The following is a 22,842-nucleotide window of genomic DNA, read 5'->3' on the forward strand; positions in this document are numbered from 1 at the left end:
GAAGCATGCCAGAGGCCCGCCTGGCCAGAAGTCATCACGGCCGTCAACCGCAAGGAAGCGAGTTGGCTCCCCCAGCGACACCGAGGACACCGAGCTGTACTCTATGTCGGAAGACGACTCATCCGACGAGGGCTTCATACCCGTCCGGAGTAAGAGGGCGAAGAGAAAGATCGTCAACACAGCGCCGTAAACTCCTGCGAGTACAACGACTATGAAGTCAAGGCCTGCGCGCTAGCCACACGTCATCATCTTTGTGCCGGGAGAATCCTCAAGAAACCTACGATTGCTGAACAGGCAAGCCCTATCCATTTTTTCTGGTATGTGCGGTGTCGGATCAAATTAAAGATATCAGAATAAATCCACGCAAGAATATACTCGCCATAGACGTGTACAACGCCAGTGTGCTTGGAAAACCTGAGGAAATCACGGAGTTAGGAGGAATAAAAATGCGGCCCTTTATCCCGATCGACGATACATCCATAGCCGGTGTAATTTACGACATTGACATTGCCATTCCCAACGATGATTTACCTAGCCTCATCGAGCCGGCTAACGAGGGCACGATCATTACGCAAGTGAACCGTATTGGGAATACGCGCTACGTAAAAGCACTTTTCAATGGAGATTGTATACCATCCCATGTTAAACGCGGACATTTCCGACATGCGCTTGGACCATTCATCCCGAAGCCGCTTCAATGCCATCAGTGTTTCAGGCTAGGACACGTCAAGGGCGTGTGTGCCAACTCGCTACTGTGTCCCCGTTGCGCTGAACCTCATGCAGAAGAGACTTGCGGTGCCACGGTTCTGAAGTGCGCCAACTGTAGCGGCTGTCACGCGGCCTCGTTGAAAGACGGTCCCCGCATCAAGAGGGAGCGTGCGGTTCTCAAGCAAATGGCCAGAGACAATTCGGCCCACAGGGAGGCAGCCGAAGTAGTCCGGCGTTGGCGTCGACGTTGGCACCATCGCACGTCTTCAAAGAAGACGCATGCGTGAAGTGATAATACCCACTCCACTGCGGCACCACTTAATCGCGCCGCGAAAGGGCCCACGACTTCCACGAAGGAAGCAGATAAAATTCTTTCTTTAGAGGAATGGCCTACGCTACCGAGCCGCTCCCTTGCTAGGGAACCTCAGAAGGTCGTGGGCCCACCGGAACTTTCTGCGGCCATGGATGATTCACTAGTTAAACAGATCGTGAAGTCATCTCAGTGCTACGTTCCCTCATAGAAGCTATCCAAGCGATTTTAGTGGACATGGGGACAACGTCTGCTGGAAGCGCACTAAAGTGATGAACGCCTTAACCGAGTGCTTGAATCCCTCAACTATAAAGATGACCACCCATACCCCATCCTTCCGAAAAGAAGTCAAAGCAGCGTCCATCATCCAATGGAACGCCAGAGGGCTAAAATCACGGCTTTCAGATTTTCGTCAGTTCGTGTACACCAATGGGTTTCCACTCATCGTCATTTCTGAGCCCAACTTGCCGAAACCAATCAGACTGTCAGGGTACGAAGTTATAATGTCTTGAACAAATGGTGCATGCAGCAAGATCATCATTTTTGTTCGTCCTCAATTTACCCATGTTTTGCAACCAATTGCGCCCCACGACGACAATCAATATATATGCGTCACAGTTAAAAAGAACAAACTCTTGTTTACTCTCATAGGCGTGTATATATCGCCTTCAAGCAATTTTGATACTAAAAGATTAGTGGATATCTTGAGTGTTTGTCCCGCCTCATGGGTCATCATAGGAGATTTCAATGCACACCATCCAGCATGGGGAAGTACAAGGATAAATGCAAGAAGAAGATTACCAAGCATCGCCTACAACTATGGCCTTAGTCTCCTGAACGATGGTAGCCCCACCTTTCTTCGAGGCGTTACATACGGCAGCTGCCTCGACCTTGCTTTCTGTCTCCAACTCTCTCGCAAAATATGTGAAGTAGTTTCCAGATATTGAGACACATGAGAGTGATCACATTCGAACCTATCTAAACATCAAAGGCTTGTCGTCTAGATTTGGTCCACGGAATACCATTCAGACGATTCAATGGACCAACTTCAAATCTGATATGGAAGATGCCTGCCGCGAGGGCCTACCCTCTGGGTTAGAGCAAACAATTAAAAATACGATGCAAAACGCCACTCGCCTGATGACGATCTCTTCCACGTGAAACGACTTTGACATGGAATTAGAGCGACCTCGAGCACTTCGTCGCCGGGCGGCATGTCGTTATCGGCGTAGAAAATCAATCCATGACCTTAGGGCAGCCAGGAGGATGCAAAAGAATATTCGGCGTCGTATGGATAGATTAGCGTCGGAACATTCGACAACGTTTTGCCGGACCCCAGACCCTCGCAAGCGACTGTCTCACATTTGGAAAACGGTGCAGGGTATGCGTTGCCTTCCGGAACAGCGTTTTAAATTCAAGGCGCTCGCGCTTTTCAAGGGCGGCATGACATCGATGTCGCAGAAGACTTTTGTGCGCGGATCGCAGACCAAGCGACTCGCCCAAATCCTCCAGCCAGAGGTGACGTGCCCCATTCCCGTTAATGCCGCATGGACGTTCCTTTTACAATGGAGGAGCTCGCGGCGGCACGAGCTCTCTGCAGGCGCTGTTCCTCTCCGGCTTCAGATGGTATACCATACGGAGCCTCGTGCTATCTCGGAGAGTCCACACGGAGAGAATTGCTGAGTCTTTGCAACTTCTCATGGCAGGAGGGAAATGTTCCTGACGAATGGAAAGTAAGCCCCCTGGTGCCACTCTTGCAGCAGGGCCAATCCCCACTAGAGCTGACCGCTCGTCCATCGAAGACGTGACCGCTCTTCCATCGACAATGTAGTTTATCTCGTTTCAAATGTCCAGCACGAAAGGTCCCGTAAGCGTTTATCTAAAACTTTATTCTTAAAAGTGAAAGGCGCATACGATAACGTATTACATGAGGCTATTCTCGACGCTGTTGCGACGGTTGGCCTAGGTGGTCGAGTCTTTGTGTGGATTGCAAGTTACCTATCGGCAAGATCATTCTGTGTGTTAACTGACGATGGCCCAACTACGCGACGTTATACCAGCAGGGGAGTTCCTCAAGGCGGTGCTATCAGCCCGACGCTATTCAACCTCGTTCTTGTTGGACTTGCTGAATACTTGCCAACTACCATCAAGATTTTAATATACGCAGACGACATCTGTGTCTGGACTTGGGCAGTTACACGTCATCAGATACACGCCCGGCTTAAAGAGCGGCAACTTTGACAGCGAGCTACATGTGTAAACAAGGTCTCAGAATATCACCAGAAAAATGCGCACTGGTGGCATTTACTTGCAAACCAATGACGCCTTATGTCATCTCAATCAATGGGTGGACCATTTCCTATGTCAGAACCTACAGATTTCTTGGCGCAATTATTGACCGAGACCTCTGTTGGAGCCCGCACAGCAACCTCCCAGTTGTTTAAATATTTGACAGGAAAGACGTGGGGGATGTCAGTAGACGCAATGCTGAAACCCTACAGAGCTCTCTTTCTCCGTTTTTAAAGATATAGTCTACCTGTACTGAACAACACCTGCAAGACAAATATTCGTGTTCTGCAGGTAGCACAAGCTCAAGCACTCAGAGTTTGCCTTGGTTTGCCCAGATGCACGTTAACAGAGGCAACTATTGCGATTACTCGGGACCGACCAATGCAAACTCACATTACGGTGGAAGCCCTGAGAACACACATCAGACATTTTGCACGTGCCCCTTATCACCACCTTGCAAGACTACCTTCAGGCAGGCACCAAGCATCATTCTCTAAAACTATCGTCAAGTACCACGACAATGTTCCCTCGGGCTTCACCGCTGCATCTAAACTATCGATACCCCCTTGTGTCTTATCAGCCCCACAGTGCATCTCAGCGTACCAGGAATCGGGAAAAAGTCTGAGCTGTTGTCGCTTTTGCTGAAACAACTGTTTCTGCTTCTTCTGCACGAGAGGTACGCGGACAGTGTACATATTTATACTGATGGTTCCACAAATATCCAGTGGTCGTCCGGTACTGTGGTTGCCGCAGTGAGAGCTATTATCATCAGTTTTACGACATCGACATTTGCGGAACTAGCTGCTCTTCGCGCTGCACTTTGTTTCGTCAATCGGGAACCACCTCGACAATGGTCAATCTTGAGTGACTCAAAGGCAGCCCTACAATCTTTGCCATCAGCTCTGCGTCGCGGGCCATTCGAACAGCTCGTATTCGATATTGGATGCCTACTCCATGCATCACATGAGAAAGGACACCACGCGACGTTTCAGTGGCTGCCAAGTCACTGCGGCGTCTTAAGAAACGAAGATGCCGATAATGCCACCCGGGCAGCTCTTGAAGACCCACAAGAAGAGAAGAAGAAGAACTCGTTGGGAACGTTCGGGGCAGTCCCCAAACGGTACCTGCACTTTGGGGGATGCCAACCCAATCAACCACACGCCCTCACTTTTCCTGCGCACGTTCGCAGGCTGCTTGAAGCTCAGTGATGCTCAGTTGCGACGTCGTCGGCTTAACGTTACGTTGCCATCTAGGACAAAAAGCTTTCGAACGTGGTTGCCTAGGCGGGAGATTACCTTGCGTGAAGCCGCTGCAGCAGGCGCTTGGCTCTCCGTATGTAACAACACACAACGAACGCGCAACATTATATTACGTGCGTAAAGACGGCAACGAGCCCTTCCATAAATAAAAATTGGCAGTGGCTTAGCTCGGCTATGCCAGGATATACCTAGCGAAAGCTACGGCATAGCATGGTTAGCCTTGGTTAATCTTGATTGCGAGTCCAGGTTAGTCTGGTTGTCTAGCTACGTTGCGGCGTTTAGCCAGTCGTTCGGCGCACTGTTCGTCTGTTTACTGGGTGATTCGTTTCCTTTTCATCTCGTTCCGATGTCGATTCCATGCCTCCTCCTGCTTATCAGAATTTCCGCCGTCCATACTGCCGCCTCAACTGTGGTTGCGGCGCACGCGACCTCTCCTTTTCAATCATCCGACATGTTATCAGGCATGCCACGCAGCTGACGAAGCGAGCAGAGGCGAGCGCAACGACGAGGAAAGCGGTATGACGTGATGTGCCTCCTCGGAGCACGGCCACGGCGAAATCGCATGTTCGCGGCCAGCAAAGCTTTGGCTTTCAAAATCACGAATCAGACTACTTGGCGTTTGGCTCCGTGCCGCTTTAACTTCGCTAAACACTCACACTGAACTTACCCCGACGGCACGCTATAGCCTATAACGTGCCGTCGGGGTAAGTTCAGTGTGAGTGTGAGTGTCGTCTACTGGCCAGAAAGCGTCAAAAACTCTGCCAGGCGAAAATCTACACGGCCAGAGATAAACGAACACGCACGGAAGTGCGGCGAGCGGTGGTCGGGACAACAAGAAAAAAAAAAAACGCATGCGTTCTGGCTGGCTCTGGCAGCCCGTGGGTAGCGAGAACAAGACAATTGAAGAGCCTCAATGTGTCTTCGCGAGTAAAACTCAAAGTAGAAAACTAAAGAAGAACGTAGTTACTTTTGCTGGCTTCAGTGTCTTCACATGGATGGTTTGGCGCAAGTGAAAAAAAGATGTTGATATTCTTCTCTGTGACATGACGGCACAAATGAACCACCACAACGCTTCGTCTCATCAGACCTCGCTGCGTACTTTGTCAATTTTAGAGTAATATATTCTAGTCAACTTGTGTGATAGTGTGCTGATTTGGCTTGTCTCGTTGTATGGTCACGTGTATAAATTTAGGAAAGCCAATGCACCTTTGGCGTTTCATTTTGTAACAACATTAAAGACACAAAGCTCCGGAATGTAAAACTTAAAGCATGACTTTGAAAACGTCAATGCACCTTTCGCATGAAAACTTCATAAGAACTTTATCCCCATGAGGTTTCGGAATTTGAATCTATGCGCTCCGTAGATTCTGCGGCCTCGGCGAAATGCCGCGACGAGCCCACTCACCATCGAAACGCGTTTGAAACTTTGTGCTTGAATGGGGCTCTCTGCTTTATATGACTCCCAGTGCATGGGCATTGCCGCGAAATCCAGACAGAGTTCGCGAAGATCGCACAGAAATGTCTTTTCGAGCATAAAAAAGACCCCCCCCCCCCCCATTCTAGACAAAATCCGGAATTATTTCCGGTGACAGAGTTTGTTTTGGTCGGCGGTGCACAACAGCAGGAAAATGTTTCGGAGCGGGCGGGCTGATTTTGTTTGCTGCTGTGAATAACTCCGCGCGGTCCGTGTGCCTTTATTGCCAACTGCTGTTTTTCTTTAAGTTGCATCCTACTACACTCTTCCTTCCAAAAGTGTCATCTGGCGGTTTTCAGCGAATGTCGGTCCATTGCAACTACGTCACCCGATTCATCATCCCGCCAATGTCCTGGCGACGGCCTCAAAATGGCGACACCTTGCCGTTGTGTGCCTCCCTCATGGTTAGGAAAGTAGGCATAGACAGGCTGAAAGGCTTCTTTTATTAAAGGAAATGGGCTCTCGATGACGTGTGTTTGTTGCAATGGAAGTATTTATTGATCGCCTGTTTCATCACTGAGTAATTTCGCAGAAAACAAGGCCGGCAGCATGGACACCTATGCGATTAGTAAAGATGGTAGTGCTTGGACTAAGCGTTGTCTGGCGGTTTGATTCACTTGGCATCAATGGGCGGCGTCGGTCCTGGTGCGTTCTTGGCGCTATTTCGAACCCATCTCCGAAAACCATTGCCGCTGGGTAGCACCGCGGCGGCTTATAAGGGCGTTTAAGCGCACGCCCTCATCTTTGACTAAGTGTGTAGGCGCGTGCATGCGACAAGGTAAATATACCTGGTAGCGAAGCTTCCATAGGCGCCCATACGTTCAAAACATGGCGGTCCATCGGCGGTTCATGGGGCTTAGCGCCATCTGTATGTGGTGGGAACACTTCCGGCGGAAGAAAAAATAATGTGACGCCATGTCCGTTATAAGCAAAAGTGACGTCATCTTGTTTTCGAAGGCGCGAAATTTGTTTTGTTGTCCTTCCTTTGGAGCTATATATTCAAATGCCCCGCCATTCGACTTGATGGGCGTTTCGAGCTTTCAGCGTGGAAAGCGATGCAGGAAAAGCCCAGCGTACGGTTGTCGAAATCGCATCCCTGCAAAGAACATATTTTCTTTGGAGGCCGACGAAAGCTTTAGGTGTAGAGTGCTGATCCTATTGTCGGATGCCAAGCCCGTGGGCCAGCGCAGTTGCACGAAAACAACTACACAATTATCTGGCGGTCGTAACTCACTACTTTTGACTGAACAGATTAAGAAGCGATGAAGCTACCCGCGTCACCAAATTCAGACAAACTTCGACAAGCAAGAAAGCACAAACTGTGAGGGGGGCGTATTTCAACAGGTGAACTTTACAAGCGCCTTTCTGCCCATTTCAAGACGTGCATTGCATTGCGAGTGATAGTGGCGTCAACGCCCCCTGCAGCGGTGGGCGTGAAAAGAAATTCATTTATTACTAGTAATAAAATTAAACTTGTATTTTCTTAACTCGTCACGAATATATAAAATTGACTAGGAATTTTATTTTCGTTGAATGAATCTAACTGTGTCTCGTTTCAATTAAAACCGGCTTTTTTCTTTCCCAATGTTTGTTCCCTCCAAACGTAGTCGCGCTTCAATCGCTGCTCCCATAACCCCCCATGCTGATGTCGGTGACAATCTGTACTGAACCGCTTTTCGCCCGAAGCTTCGCGATCTATTTGAATCGACCTTGCATGCGATGCCGCCGATGCCACCATGACTACGCAAGTTTCTCCACATACGCTTTAACCGCGGCGCGTCACATATACCTATGACGCCTGGTGGCCTCCGGTGTGCGGTTTACGCTTCCCAGCAAGAAAGGGCTCACGTGCTTACCATCGCTGTGATTGCTTCGCCCTTCCCAGCGAAAGTGTAGCTAATAAGTGGCTGTGCACATTTACAGAATTGTATTTGGGAATGTGCAACAAGCCAGTCACTGCTTCTTAGACAACTTGTTTCAGTTTAGGGATGTTATGAGCAATTCCTCTGAAAGAGCGACAAACCAACATTTTTTTTTTCGGCAGGGTTTGCCAAAAGGCATACGACACCTTCTGCATCATCTCGTACAATTCGGAGGTGCGACGCTTGCAGCGCCGCCGGTGGCGCTTCTAGTCAGACCAGCGTCGTGAGACACCTGGTAGCTGCCAGGGCACTGTGTCTCCTGCGCAGCAGAAGCTGCTTCGCCTGCTTTGACCTCAACAACGTGTCGCTCAACAACGTGTCGCTCAACAACGTGTCACTCACTATTGCAGGTAACCATCGTGGAAGAAGACCTGGTAATCACTGGTTTCTCTGCCCGCTTACCGCAAGCCGACAGCTTGGCAGAGTTTAAGGAGAAGCTCTTCGCGGGCGTGGACTTTGTCACCGACGACGAGACACGCTGGCCTCGAGGTACGCCTGTTGAGAGATGAGGCTACGTCATCATGCGCAGCCTCATGTACGTGAGCGAGGGATATGACTTGCAACAGCCTTGTTCGGGGTCGAAGGGACTCCAGGGTTGCGCGGCGGCTCTGACATGCGAAATAGCGGCTTAATAAGAACCACTAATTGAAGCTGTGTTCATGCCTGGACCTTATACCCTGTGTCTGCGGAGCCGTACAGTCTTGAAGCCCCTTCGACCACGGGCACCGGTGTTGCAGGTCATATTGCACGTGACTCTACAGGAGCAAGCGATACGAGGAAAACGAAACACGAAGCCTTAGGCTCAAACGGAAACTTGATAAAATTCCAAACTTTGAAAAGTGTTCGCCGAGTTTCGAAATGTGTCCTCATTTTTTAAATCTTAAAACTTTATCATCAGAAAAGAAGATAGCATTTAGTGAAAAAAGAAAGTTATTGTAGGGAGGATGAGGCAAACTCAGAAAAAGAGGTAGGGAGAGGAAAATCAATGGCAATAAGGCGGAGCGCTGTGAGTGAAACCCGCTACTATGCGTTAGTGAAGGGGTCTGGCGGAACAACATCGATGTTATGTCAGGACACGCGAAAGAACGGTGTGGCAGGCGACACTCCGACAATCAATCCTCTTAGTCTTCTCAACCGCTTTGTCGAGTGTTCAAGGGCATACAGCGGGGCATAATTTCACCAACAGTTCACCGCCTACCATCATCTACGTATTCTGTCCCTGTCACATTTTCCTCTTACTAACGTGTGGAGTAGCAGGTCGAAAGCATGTCCTTCAGGCTAACCTCTCCACCTGTCCATCATGAAAATCCTCTCCGAGAGAGATTGATAGAGAACCCACAAGGCAAAGGCATGGAGGTTAACCAGAGCTGAGCCCGGTAGGCTACGCTGCACCGGGGAAAGGAAATTGAGAGATGAGAAGGAACAGAGCAGTTCGCATCACCGATTACTGCCATTCGTATCTCCACGCGAACGAGAACGTCGTTCTGGTTTAGGTGAGTACACATGCGACCAAAAACAAATACCGTACGAAGCCAAGTCAATGACGGCTACATTCCGTAGCCCTTTACGACAGGTGCCCATGGTGTTTCGACAGGTGCCCATGGTGTTACGACAGGTGTCCATGGTGCCCATGGTGGTCCTAGCGATTATCGTTGCTGCTTCAGGGAGCCGTTAGGGCCGCGGCCTGAGTGCCGTTGTCCAGCGCACACTGGTTCAGTCCTAATGGAAAGTTAGCGGGCCAAGTGTTTTCAATTTGTTGGCCCTGTAAGCATGGCAACACGAAAACAGACGACAGGTATACTGCACGAAACCTAAACAGTTCACGCGAAAATGGTATGAAATAGGCTTTCCTAAACATTTCTATCGCACCCTCGTGTCAGATATTAGAGCGCGCACTAGGTGGTTTCGAATTATTACAGCCTTAAGGTACGGTTTCCTCGTCACAGCCCTTACTTCAGCTCAAGGTCGTGTGCAGTCAATTTTTTTTTTTTACCATCCTGAGAATAAATGCGTTTGCCATGGTCAAAACCAGCGCTCTGAATGGTGCAATCGTTTTTTCTTTAAATGTCTGTGACGTTCAGCGGATTTCAGGGCATCGTGTACAGCAGAAGGAGGGGGAGGGTGTTCACATGGATGGATGACTCGCAATGATGACTCGCAAGCTGGATGGTTCAAAGGCTGTGCTCTTGCTTCGTGCAACGCGTCGCCGTGCACGTCGCCTTGTTCGCCCAGCTCGCGATGCCGCTTGAATGGTGACTCACTGAACGGTGTACGCAGAAATTTTAAGCTTCTCGAACAATGCCGAAGGGCGGAGCCACGGCGGAGAAATTGCAAGTAATTGGCGGAAGGCCAAATTCGCCTGCCACCAGCAACGCTGACGTCAGAGGGAAACTAACTATAACGCCGCGCTATTTTCATATTAGAAGAACTAAAGCTTTACTTCACAAAATGTGTAATGCGAATCGAACATTGATGCCCAGATGCACGCAACTGGCTGAACAAGAAAACTATACGAAGCAGAACGTTGCAGTTTTATTGGAAGTTTGAGTAGTTGGCGTTGCTTCATTCTTTGGCACATCAGTTCAGTGGAATGCCGCATTGTGGATGAAGTGCCGTGAACGGTAAAATCGTCACTCACCTGAATGTAGTAAATATGAATGAATGAATGAATGCTTATTTTGACAGAAATAAAATACAAAGTATCTCTGTCAAAGAGGCTGACAAAAAGGCACGAATGCCTGACTACACTGTATACACGGGAAACCGGTACACATGTTTCTCGGAAAGAAAACTTCGCAGTGGAGGAAAAGTCTTCCCAGATCGGGGCAAACTCTTCCGCAACTGCAAAGCCTTTCTTTTTTTTTCTGAGAAATCCGTATGGGTTTCCTTTGTGGCTTCGTGCTACATTCAGGCGGGTAAAAATTGTTTATTTCACTCAGTATCGCGAAGAGACGGGGCGTGCTGAAGGAAATGGCCGAGACAGTGCTGACTGCGAAATGAATTTTATTCAGTGAAACTTTCGTTGACGGCTTGAAAATTTTTTTAGAACCCTCGGCTCTTTAAATAGACCCAAACACCAAGGGCATCCCTCGTAGGCGCAGTACTGTTTCGGAGCGTTACACTTCAGGAGCCAATCAGTCATCGAACTAGACTTCAACTGGACCAGTTGACTCACGGGTAAGGCAAGTTTGAAGAGCTGAACTGAAGCACGCGTCAGCGATGTCCTTGTCTATGTCATTTTTTGTACCGTGTTTTATTTCAGCTGTTCAAACCTTGCCTGACCAATCAACCATCCGTTCTGCCTCACCAGGTCACCTGGGCCTGCCCGAGAGGCTGGGCAAGATCCGCGACCTGTCGCGGTTCGACGCTCAGTTCTTCGGCATTCACTCGAGGCAGGCGCACATGATGGATCCCCAGATGCGTCTCCTTCTGGAAACCGCGAACGAGGCCATCGTGGACACCGGATACGAAACCGCGACCATGCGGGGTCGCAAGATCGGCGTCTTCATCGGCTGCTCCGACTCCGACTCGGACTTCGCGCACACCGTGGACCCGGACAGGGTCGACGGCTACAGCTTGCTTGGCAACTCACGAGGAATGTTCGCAAACAGAATCTCCTACTCGTTCGACTTCAGAGGTAGCCTTCCAAATGTATACTCCGAATAAAAGAAAAAAAGAACTGAAAAACAACTGAAACACTATCATCGTCACAGCTCTGCAGCGCTTAATAGACTGAAATCATGTTGTTTATTTTATGAAGACTTGCTTATTGCCTGTCCACGGAAACCAAACCCGTATTAGTGGGTAAAGGTGACAACACCACCTCTATAAAAACCAGTCGGGCCCAGAAGTTTGCGGAACGCGGAATTTGCGAAAAAGAAACAAGATGAATTACCGCGAATCTGGGGCGACCTAAAAGCTCCAAGTTGTAGTAGTTTTCCCGGAACGTACTGCGCGATGCATCAAATTAGAAGTGTCGTGACTTACCTAGAGCAGAAATTCATGCGTGTCATTGAATCCATGCCCTGTTAAGTTTTGGCACCGACTGTAAAGAATGTCGTACCACCTGCGCTAGAAGTTGATCGTGAAATTGTATCACTTGCTCCACCTGTGCAAAAGAGTCACTCTGCGCATGTATTCAAAATACTTCGCTTGCAGCTGCTAACTGGTGTGTAGTCACGTGGTGGAGTCTCTAAGGGACTCTGTCTGTCTGTCTGTCTGTGTCTGTCTGTCTGTGTCTGTCTGTCTGTCTGTCTGTCTGTCTGTCTGTCTGTCTGTCTGTCTGTCTGTCTGTCTGTCTGTCTGTCTGTCTGTCTGTCTGTCTGTCTGTCTGTCTGTCTGTCTGTCTGTCTGTCTGTCTGTCTGTCTGTCTGTCTGTCTGTCTGTCTGTCTGTCTGTCTGTCTGTCTGTCTGTCTGTCTGTCTGTCTGTCTGTCTGTCTGTCTGTCTGTCTGTCTGTCTGTCTGTCTGTCTGTCTGTCTGTCTGTCTGTCTGTCTGTCTGTCTGTCTGTCTGTCTGTCTGTCTGTCTGTCTGTCTGTCTGTCTGTCTGTCTGTCTGTCTGTCTGTCTGTCTGTCTGTCTGTCTCAACTGCAACATAAAAACATTCAAATGCAAAATTTTACGGCATCGAATGCGCTCAAATTTCGCCAGCTTGCTGTCGGACGGGTACGATTTAACAGGCAATGCATAATTGAAACTCGAAGATCTATTGTCATGGCTCTTTCAAAATTACATCTGCTGACTTCGTAACAGGCCAGAGCACGGTCTAATAAGAAGCCTTGCTTTTACGCCAAAATGTGCAGCACCCGTGTGTTATACGTAAAATATGCCTGCTAAGTTCGCTAAAGGCCGCTGGCACGATGTAATACGAAGTCTGTTTTCTAAAATAAGAACTTCTAGCAAGCGTGTTTCGTACGTTTAAGTCCGAGGCAATGTAATCACTTAGACTGCGATGTTAAGCCTTAACCCCAAATGCTAGAAATGAACACGAAATTTTAATGTAAAAAAAATTCCGATAGCGTTCTAAAACGCTGGGTGACCTGCAAAAAGGCCCTTATTTATTGTTCCTTTATTGCGCTCTAACGCGACCGCGAAGGCCGCTACATTTTACAGCGGCCACCTGTTGCACACTTGCCAGAACAAACTGCAACTTCCGCCGCCGCTTACAGTGTCAACGGAATAGCGATGATGTGACACGGTGGAGTCTTATATTTTGTTGTAGAGCAAGCTGAACGACAGGGACAACAGAAAGACACATTTGACAACCATATGCTGTTGTCCCTGTCGTTCAGATTGCGCTACAACTAAATAGAAGTTGACATTCCGATAAGCCCGCATAGATACGCTCATCTACACGCTGGAGGATGCGGTTCGCCGAGCAATCACAAGTTGCATTCTGCGCATTGTGCACCTGTATTTTGTGCTAAAAAAACCAGAGCCCTTTAAAAATGTACTAAAGGATTCTGTTAAACATTCTTACATTTCTTTGTGAAGTCGACAGTCGTATGGAATTTTGTCTCGTAGGATAGAATGACGACGAAGACGAAAAAGTCCTTCCTAGACGTTCGCCTATCTGAGCGACTGATATGGCAAAGATAGCGAAGCTGTATAAGCCAGTTCTTGCACCCTTCATCGCAAGTACTATGCTCAGTCACAGCGTACGAATGAAAGGTTATGTGCACCCTGGTCCAAACCAAACACAATTTGCGTAGGGAGCCAATGAGGTTCGTTTATTTCCGCGATGGGTCAAACAGATTTGCCTGTTTAAAACGGCTATTAAAACGGCTATTTTCCTTCCGCACAGATCTATCTTAGCGTCATGTGTTTTAGGATGAAAGTTGAACGGTATTGCTGTTTAGCCAAAGGTGATATTTTGGCTTGAAAGCACGAGTTTTTATTTGCCAATTAGCATAGCATTTACATCAGTAAAGGAAAGTCGTTAATCTGTGAGCATACCCCAGCTAGCTCGGCCCGCTTTGAGGGTGGAAGGGCAGGCGCCTTGCGTTTTAGTGAGTGGAGCTTGTGCGGAGTTCTGTGGTTACCACCGGCTGTAGAGTTCTGTTTGCTGACTGTTCTTAGTGATAAATCATCGCGGAGGAAGGTTTCTTTTTGGGACCTTCTCGTTCGTCCGTGACGCACCCAATCATATGGCTTCTTTGGGGCTATCACGCAGACTGCGTTGGGGGCTGCTCAAAGGGAAAAGATTGCCAAATTCCTTAACGTGTTTACAGATTAGATGCTCTTAATTGCTTCCGACATTTCATCAACGGCGCATGCAATTAATAAGCGCAGCCGCATACAGCATTAAGCAATCATATAAACATGCAGCACGCGATAAGCAATATAGTTCTGTTTTTGTCGACGCCTTACAACCATGCCTATGCCAATCACAAACGACACTGCATAATTAAATACCAATTGTAAAGCATTCTTTGCAAATCACAGTTCAGTTTCCTTTTTTCGCTCTGTGGTTGACCTTTGATACTGGGCACTGGGTCGGCCTTTTACCGCCACAGATCCACAAACTCCTACCTGAGCACCAACGTGAATGCCTGAGAAATTTACAAACTATTGGTCAAACAAGAAACGTGCAAAGAAAGTGTAGTCTATTAGGGCGGTGAACACGCAGGATCACTTTAATTTCATATTCTAATATTCGCGCTTCAAAGAAAAAAAATTGAGACTCGGTAGCATGTTGAGTTGTTAGCGGTGTCTTGACTGACATTTAACACCGATCACGCCACCGTATATAAGCTGGCGTACATCACCACAGGAAAATGACAGTGAGAAACCCGTGAACGGCTTCGTTGTAAAAAAAAAAAAGCCGCCGATAAATAGTAAGGAACTATCAAAACTTTCACGTTTTGGCACAAATACGGGAGCCTTCTTCACAATGAAGGGGAAACAGGAAGGATGAAAGGTCATATGTGTGTTTCCTGTTTGGAGGGACCGCGTAAAACAGACGCGTATAACACGGGCGCATAACAGATCAAAGGTTTGGACAGTGCGCGTGTCCTAGCTAGAGAATGAAGTTTGAATAGGCGCCTCGTATCTCTTGTCGGTTGCACGTAATCCTAAAACTGCGCGACATTTTAATAGGAACGGCGAAAATATTAACCCGACGAATGCACGCACTCTACACCATATGTTCAATGCACTATAAGCTGATGCCCTTCTTGCTCACCTCTACGCAAAAGGTGAACAAGGATTGGATTGGATTTTCTTTTACTGTGGCGCATGCCCACAGCGGCAGATTGAACAAAAGGAACAAGAAACCTCACTATGGTAACCTGTGCACGTTATTTCTACAAATAAGGCGATTTCAACATCAATCTTGTGGACATATTGCACACATGCGCACTCTAATGCGTCTACTTACGTTTTACTAGGTAGTGTAGGTTATGCGTGGTACGTGACACTTTTAGCCCTCTGAACAAGTGCCACTTCTCCATCGGTACGTATTGGTCATGGCGAGAGATCAACGTTTTTGCATATCGTCATCGTGTACCGTGCTTGAGCGTAAAGTAAAATTAATGATGCATTGAAGAATTACGCTCTTAGAGTAGTTCACATCGCCAAGCCTTCGCGGTCGCTGATGCTGCGGTGCCATCGGCAGAGTGGCACTACAGCGTAGTGGTTCCACTCAACAGACGATCAAAACCAAGTCGAACTTTTTCCGAGCAGGTCGATGTGTTGTTTATCGATACAAATTCACTGAAGGCGTTGACGCATTTATTTGCGTCGGTGTTTACTTTTCGCAGGGCAAAGAAAACTACAATGGAAAAAAAGACATGCACAAAAAAAAAAACACAAGATAGTCAAACATCTCGAACATTTGAGAAGTTCCAAGCAGGAGTAAAATGAAGGCGCAAAAGAGAACAAAATGACACTCAGAGACGCACATAGTTCCACATACAAGACTTAGCAAAAATGTATGTAAAAGTTGGCTGGAAAACATGCGCAGTAGTTTACAGTTTTGCTGCAGACGGTACGTTGGTGCCACGATTGTACAGCCGCTCTTTTCCTCGACGCAGGCAACGGCTTCATCCGAAGTGAGACCGTGGGCGCCTTCTTCCTGCAACGAGCTTCTGAAGCCCGGCGGGTCTATGCCAAACTCATCCACGTCAAGGCTAACGCGGACGGCTACAAGAGCGAGGGTAAGATACGTTTGCTGGCAACCGTTTCAAGTACAAAACTGAACTGGGAGGGAACTGGGAGCTGAACAGAAAGAGAGACGGCAGTGATGTTATTCAGAAAAGCGTCCGATTACCTCTCCTGCACTGGGAAAAGGGAAACGAGGGAACAGAAAGGAGAGATACACAGAGAGAGAGGTACAGGTGGTGAATGTCCGCACGTGGACTGACTGTACCACGCAATCGAAGACACTCACACAGGGCAGTAGCCTTCAAGACGCACAAAGGTGCCATTCCCTGCATTGTGGGCTGACAAACAAAGCCATCGTGACTTCATTAAAACACACACATGAAAGAAGAGACCAGAAATCACGGGCGCTACACTCAGGGCTTATTTATTACAATTCCCCAGTAGACAAGAACATATCTTAAGAATGCGCATGCACACAGGTTCCTCCCTGAAAAGAAAAGAAAAAAGAGAAAACTTCCCGTAGAACTGATCTTGCGATGAATATCGATGTTGATGTGAATAGCGTTGAACCCATTCAGTGCCACACCGTATTGCCACCGTCAAAACGCGTCGTCTATGAGGGCGTGTACGCAGCGTGGTTCCTTTCTCGCCCTTTCCTCTGGACACGCTACGCCACCTAGTGGCGCCGCCGCGAAGTCCGCACGTTTCACTTGTGTGAACACACATTGATATAAATTTGCCTGAATATACTCGTATATGACGCCAATCCTAAGCTGCCCAGAAAAGTATCCGTTTTAAAGAATTTTCATGCCGCTTAAGAGCAGCGCATGCGCAGTGACACGTACCCAGTGAGCCAAGTGGGTCCGACGTTCAGTTTTGAATCCAGTTCGCTCAGTACAGCAGGCCGGTGCTGTATCTGTGGACTACCCAGTGAACCATGTTGGAGAAAATGTGATTAAAACGTAAGTAGGTAGACAGACAACGCAAAGTGGGTGAAGTTTTCTAAGAAGTACTAATCGCATCAAAACGAATCTCACTTGAAAATAGGCAAGCAGAAGTCTCGCTGACGCAATCGGCACCATTTTTTTCTGAAATGACGATAGGACGCAGAGGCGGTTAGGAAGCCATGTTGCTACAGTCATTGACAAGTTAAGAAGGAAGGAGGCTGCTCCCCGTCCCTTTGAAAAAAAAAAGCATGATGGGCTTGCTATTCGTTCCTCCACGCTTCAAGCAATAGTTCCAGGATAAATGCCACCTGCACGAAGAGGAGGACCCCTAACCGTTTTGGAACAATGAGCACGCCATTGTCACAGACTGCACGGGCAAACAGGCAATAGCTCCAAGTGTGGGCACAAAAAAGACAACTCACCCTAGAAACAGGTAGTTGGGAACAAAGCCGCTCCGGGAAACGTGGCGTATTAACGAACGCGCCGCCTAACTCCAGACCGGACATGTATGGAGAACTACTACCCAATAACCGTGTTCACAAGATACTTCCTTGTTAACTCCGTTTTCAACTCTACCCTCACTCCCTCTTTTACGTGTATACGTGCGTCGCACACGTTGTTTAAGTGTACGGTGCTGCTGTCGCCTGTCCATCACTGTACATGCATGTGTATCAAATTACGTGCTTCTTCTAATAGCACCGACGACGGCGTCCAAATGTCCCTGACACACAAACGGCTCCCCGAGTAGGACGAGGGGTTTCTTGGTGCCCACATGTTTGAGGAAAGCGAAGGCAAGGACATGGATACATGGAATATGGAAATAGCTAGAGGACGACATGTACGGCTTGACTCACTGATGCATGTTTACATGTGCCCTTTGAGGGATACGCCGCTGTGTTGTTCTTGGCTTGCACAGGCAGCGGCCGATCGATGTACGCCATACGCCACGCCATGCTATATAACATGCAGTATGTGCGGGTTATAATGCCACGCCATTCTATCACTGAAGTTGCTCATAGCAACCAGGCTCATACCACTCTTAAGCAAATTATTCCTCAGAATTTCCCCGAGAATGGCAGGCCACAAATAAATGTCACATAACAAAACGCCTACAGCGCATACCTTTTACATTAAGATTTCTCAGACTTATATACTACAAGTGTGAAACAGCAACAGAGCTCATGCCTGAACGTGATGTAGTTTTTCTGGAGTGGTTCTGCACTGCCTCAGTGATCGGCCAAGGAAAGAGGTTTGAAACATGCCCAGTACGGAGAAGTGGCGGTAGAGTCGCTATGAAAGACATTGCCTTTAATTAATAAACGTGATTGAAATTTTCCGACGGCAGGATTCAAATACAGGACCGCTTGCGCAACAGCTCGTTTTACTTAGTCAGCATACGCTTACTTCGTTCGATACTGCTACTACAGCTACGAGAGTTACACTTCGTGTAATATTCTAACATACGGCGAGCGCATTCATTGCTTCGGCATTATGGCGGAACTGTGACGTTATGCCAACGCTACTGATAGCTACACTGTATGCATTTCTCGCTAGAAGGTGCCGATTTCTTCATGCCCTGTGGCGGTTTATGGAACTTAACAGTGTGCCGAGACGCTTGAATAGCCTAGTATCGTGAAGACGGTAACAAGTTGGCGACGTTTCGTTGAACTTTGTTAGAGCAAGTGGTTGCCTTGGGGGCCGGCAGCAAATTTTCGCTGAATTTACTGAACTTGACATTACCAAGCAGTATATGTATTGAATATGGATCTTAGCGCTTAACAGGGGTATCAGCCTCATGCTGACGGAGAAAATTAGAAAAGAAAGGATAATCGCGCAAATGAGACAAAATAATTCAAGTATAACAAAGAAAGCGTATATGCACTCGCTTAGGTGAACACTAGAAACACGTTCGACATTTGAAAAGGCGTCCTCCGAAAAGCATCGGAAACATCCTCCGACATTCATGTAATATTTTACCTAACTCTGATCGCTCAGTAGAAGTGCGCTTGAACCAAGCTTCGCGTTTGGGGGTTCTTACTGGTCTTGAGCAGTCACTCTTCTTGTCGCATACACACACATACAAACGTCACATACACATGCATATGCTACACGTTCAAACATACTTACACAGCAGGCACTTACATGCAGCAACGCATGTAACAACACACACACACACACACACACACACACACACACACACACACACACACACACACACACACACACACACACACACACACACACACACACACACACACACACACACACACACACACACACACACACACGCGCGCGCGCGCACACACACACACATATATATATATATATATACATATATATATATATATATATATATATATATATATATATATATATATATATATATATTCCTGCAGTCAGCCTGCACGCGCGCACAGATATGCACACAATCGCATGTACGCTAACAAACATACGCACGCGCACGCGCTCCTTCGCTCGTATGCACGCATAAATAAGCACGCAGATGCCAAAGGGTGCACGCACACACGAACGTACAAACACGCAAATAGATACACTTACGTGCAGACACGCTTCCACGGGCGCACGCAATTACCTATGCAGGCACCCTCGCCCACGCGAAAACACGCGGGCCCGGCAAAAAAAAAAAAAAAAAGAGAATCACAAGAGCATGCACGCACGAAAGCAGAACGCAACACTGCGACCAGACAAATAAAGCGGTTGTGATTTTTGAGAGTGCAAAACAACGCTTTCTTGTCTTTGGTGAAAAGCTCGTAATACGAGCAATAAAGAAGAAGCGCAACAGTGCGCCGAGGCCGTCGGTTCTGCAGGTACCCAATAGTTCCGCGCGCGAAGAACCAAGTTCTCTGGGTCGCCGGGGGGGTAGCTTGTGCAACAGACAAATGAATAATTATTGGGTGACGCTAATGGGCAAAGTTTTCCGAGTAAGTTTCGGCTATGATTGTGTAAATAACGACTGTGTTTGTTGAAAACCCCGACTGCTTTACTGAAAAGACGTGTCGAAGGAAAATAATCCCGAAGGACAGCAAGCAGATCTATCTTCTTTCAACACCTTCGTGCCTCTCTCTCTCTGTCTCTCTTTCTCTCTCTCGCTCCTTCGTTCTGTATTGTGCGCTGTACACGCACTTCGCTTACAGCTTCATTGGGGCGGAGGAGTAATGCAGAGAAGTGATTTATTTTCCATGGTGGCTTGAACAGGTGGTACCTTAAGCGTGCACTTCCAAGTGCCCCCTGAAAGAAACTTCTCGGCCGGTCTCATGTTTTCTTTGAATGACGTATAATTAGCGATAACTCAATGGCCACACGGGTGAACTGGCTCAGGATAGTGTACGGCACATAATTGCTGCCGACATTAAAATAAGTACGCCACAAAGCCGCGAACAAGTTTCGACGCTTGTCGACAACGTGAAGTCCACACAAGCAAGGCAGAAGACGAAATCCCAGGTGCTTGAAACAAACAACACAGACGAGCATGAAAAAAAAAGCAATGTTTGTTTTTGTTTTGCGAAATTTGTGCGAGGAAAGGGTAGCCGCAAGCGCTAGACCGCTTTCCTAATGTTTATCCCTTGAATGAAACACAGGTTACTGTATGCACGCAGAGTTCCAAAGCTAACTGTTTGCTTGCTCATGTAAGGCAATACAGCGGTAGTTTCGTTAAGTGGGAAATCGAGCGCGGAGATATATCCAAATTAGTATTTCAGTTGAGATGCTTTCAAAATGTAAAAATGCGTATTAGGCAACCGCTCGACTAATCTAAATGAAATTTTCTCCACGCCCTACAACCCTTCACAGCAGTTGGTAGCGGATGCCAATCACCTCGTTATTTTACTGCGCCGATGTGTTAGGAGCTCTGCATAGGAATGGCATGGTAGGACAAGGCGCATGTATATATATATATATATATACACAAGATGTGCTGTTCGACATGCGCTGAACCTGGTGCACCTTTGCTCAATGTCAATTCGCTTTCTAAGACCCTCTTCGACGTTACAGGTATCACATCCCCATCGGGAAAACAACAGGAACGGCTCCTTCGAGAGGTGTACGATGAAGGCCAGGTCGGCCCGCGCAAGATGGCCTACGTCGAGGCCCACGGCACGGGCACCAAAGTTGGAGACCCGCAGGAACTGGGAGCCATCAGCCACGTCCTTTGCGTACCGGGCCGGGACAGGCCGCTCCTCGTCGGAGCCATCAAGAGCAACGCTGGTCACGCGGAAGCCGCTTCGGGTGCGTAAGGAAGAAAAGTCGGACTGCTCGGAACGAACGCATGCTTGAAATCAGGTTTTAAAACGACGGCGGCACGAAAAAAAAAAAACGAAAGAGGATGCAGAAGGAGCTCTGAATTTTCCAACTGAAGTTTATTGAGAGAAAACACGCAAAAGGAACCATCTGCGCGCGCGTAGAATTCAGTGACATCGTGAAGTACTTGAACAAGGAGCTGCGTCTCGCAGTCCAGCAATGAGGTAGAAGGTTCAGATTGACAATTATCAATCACTCTACCTTTTCATAGAAAAGCTTTCTAGAAGTTCACGCGCATCTTTCTAGCTTTGTTTTTCATTGTTCTGGTTCAATCGAAGAAAGGCTCGCAACCACACTGGTCCGTGGAACAGAATTTCGTCACCAGTATGGGCCAGGGTTTATACCTGCTTCTGTTGTCTCTGATCGTATCAGCTGTAAGACGGGACGCAGCAAGGAAGCGCCCAAACTCGTGAAACGCAGGCGGGGATTTTTCTTATTGCACCCAACTAAACGCGACGTTGATACTAAAGCCGAACAATGCTTAGCGGTCCTTCGAGGTATGAACCCCTCGCGGCCCAGCGAGTGCGTTGAGACGCTTGGCGCGTTTTTGCGCGCTAAGAAGTATGATCAGAGGTATGAAACGCCCTACAGTGTTATACCCTCACAATTATTCGCACAGTCCGGTGTCTCTTAACAAACGCAGCAGCGCCTCGAGAGCGGCTCGCGCTGATTTCCGTGCAGGACAGTATTCAGGTAGGTTGTTTTCTGCGAGCTTTTGTTAGGTGCGCCTTAAAGGTGTTGCTGACCTACGGTTACCCCCCCCCCCCTCCTCGCCCTCGGCCATACGAGTCCGTAATGTGATCAGGAGCTGGGATCACATTTTTTTTTTTATCCCGGGAAGCATGTGACCGTACATGTGTTGTGTAAGTAAGTCCACAGTAAACTTTAACTTTCGAGCTATCCAATTTCACTGTTGAACAAACTACAGCTGAACGTCATTTTGAAGTGTCATGTCAGAAATAGCGGTAGAAAAGACTGTTTTCTGTTCGTGTATAGGCCCTAGTAGGTCTTTGTTCGAGTACCTGCTCTGAAAGTACACGCGGGTATCTGTGTAGGACGAAGGAGTAACAGTTGAGCAGCACATGCGAAGGAATGCTGCGCTAAAGGGAAAGGCTGATCGTGCTTCCGCTTTCCAGATGTTTCTATTGTCCAGCAGAGATGTGGCTCATACCAACTGCGGTAGGCTCCAAAATAAGTGAATGGTTTATTTCAGGTTACGACAGGAAATAAACTTTCAAGATGTGGAAACGTTAAAGTGAGAAAGAAATAGTCATAATTATTAATCATTAAATACAGTTCAAGCGCCCAAGCCGATGAAATGGGACGCTCCACCTTCCCGTTCCACGACTTCAGTCACGCGAAGCATCGTCTCTCACCTGAAATGAGACAAAACAATCGAAATATACATTAGTGCGATGAACAGAGGCAATATATACGCGACATGAAAAAAAAAGTGTTCAGCAAGTGCGACAGAGAAATTAACAAAAAAAAATCAACAACGAGCTCTGAAGAA

At 47.7% G+C, this 22,842-nt stretch overlaps 1 pseudogene; it reads left to right on the top strand.

The window, feature by feature from the left end:
* The window catches only part of LOC142591395 (fatty acid synthase-like), a 97,578-nt pseudogene that overhangs the window by 14,139 nt on the left and 60,597 nt on the right, over nucleotides 1–22,842 (top strand).

Source organism: Dermacentor variabilis, chromosome 8 (genome assembly GCF_050947875.1).
Source record: "Dermacentor variabilis isolate Ectoservices chromosome 8, ASM5094787v1, whole genome shotgun sequence".
NCBI lineage: Eukaryota > Metazoa > Arthropoda > Arachnida > Ixodida > Ixodidae > Dermacentor > Dermacentor variabilis.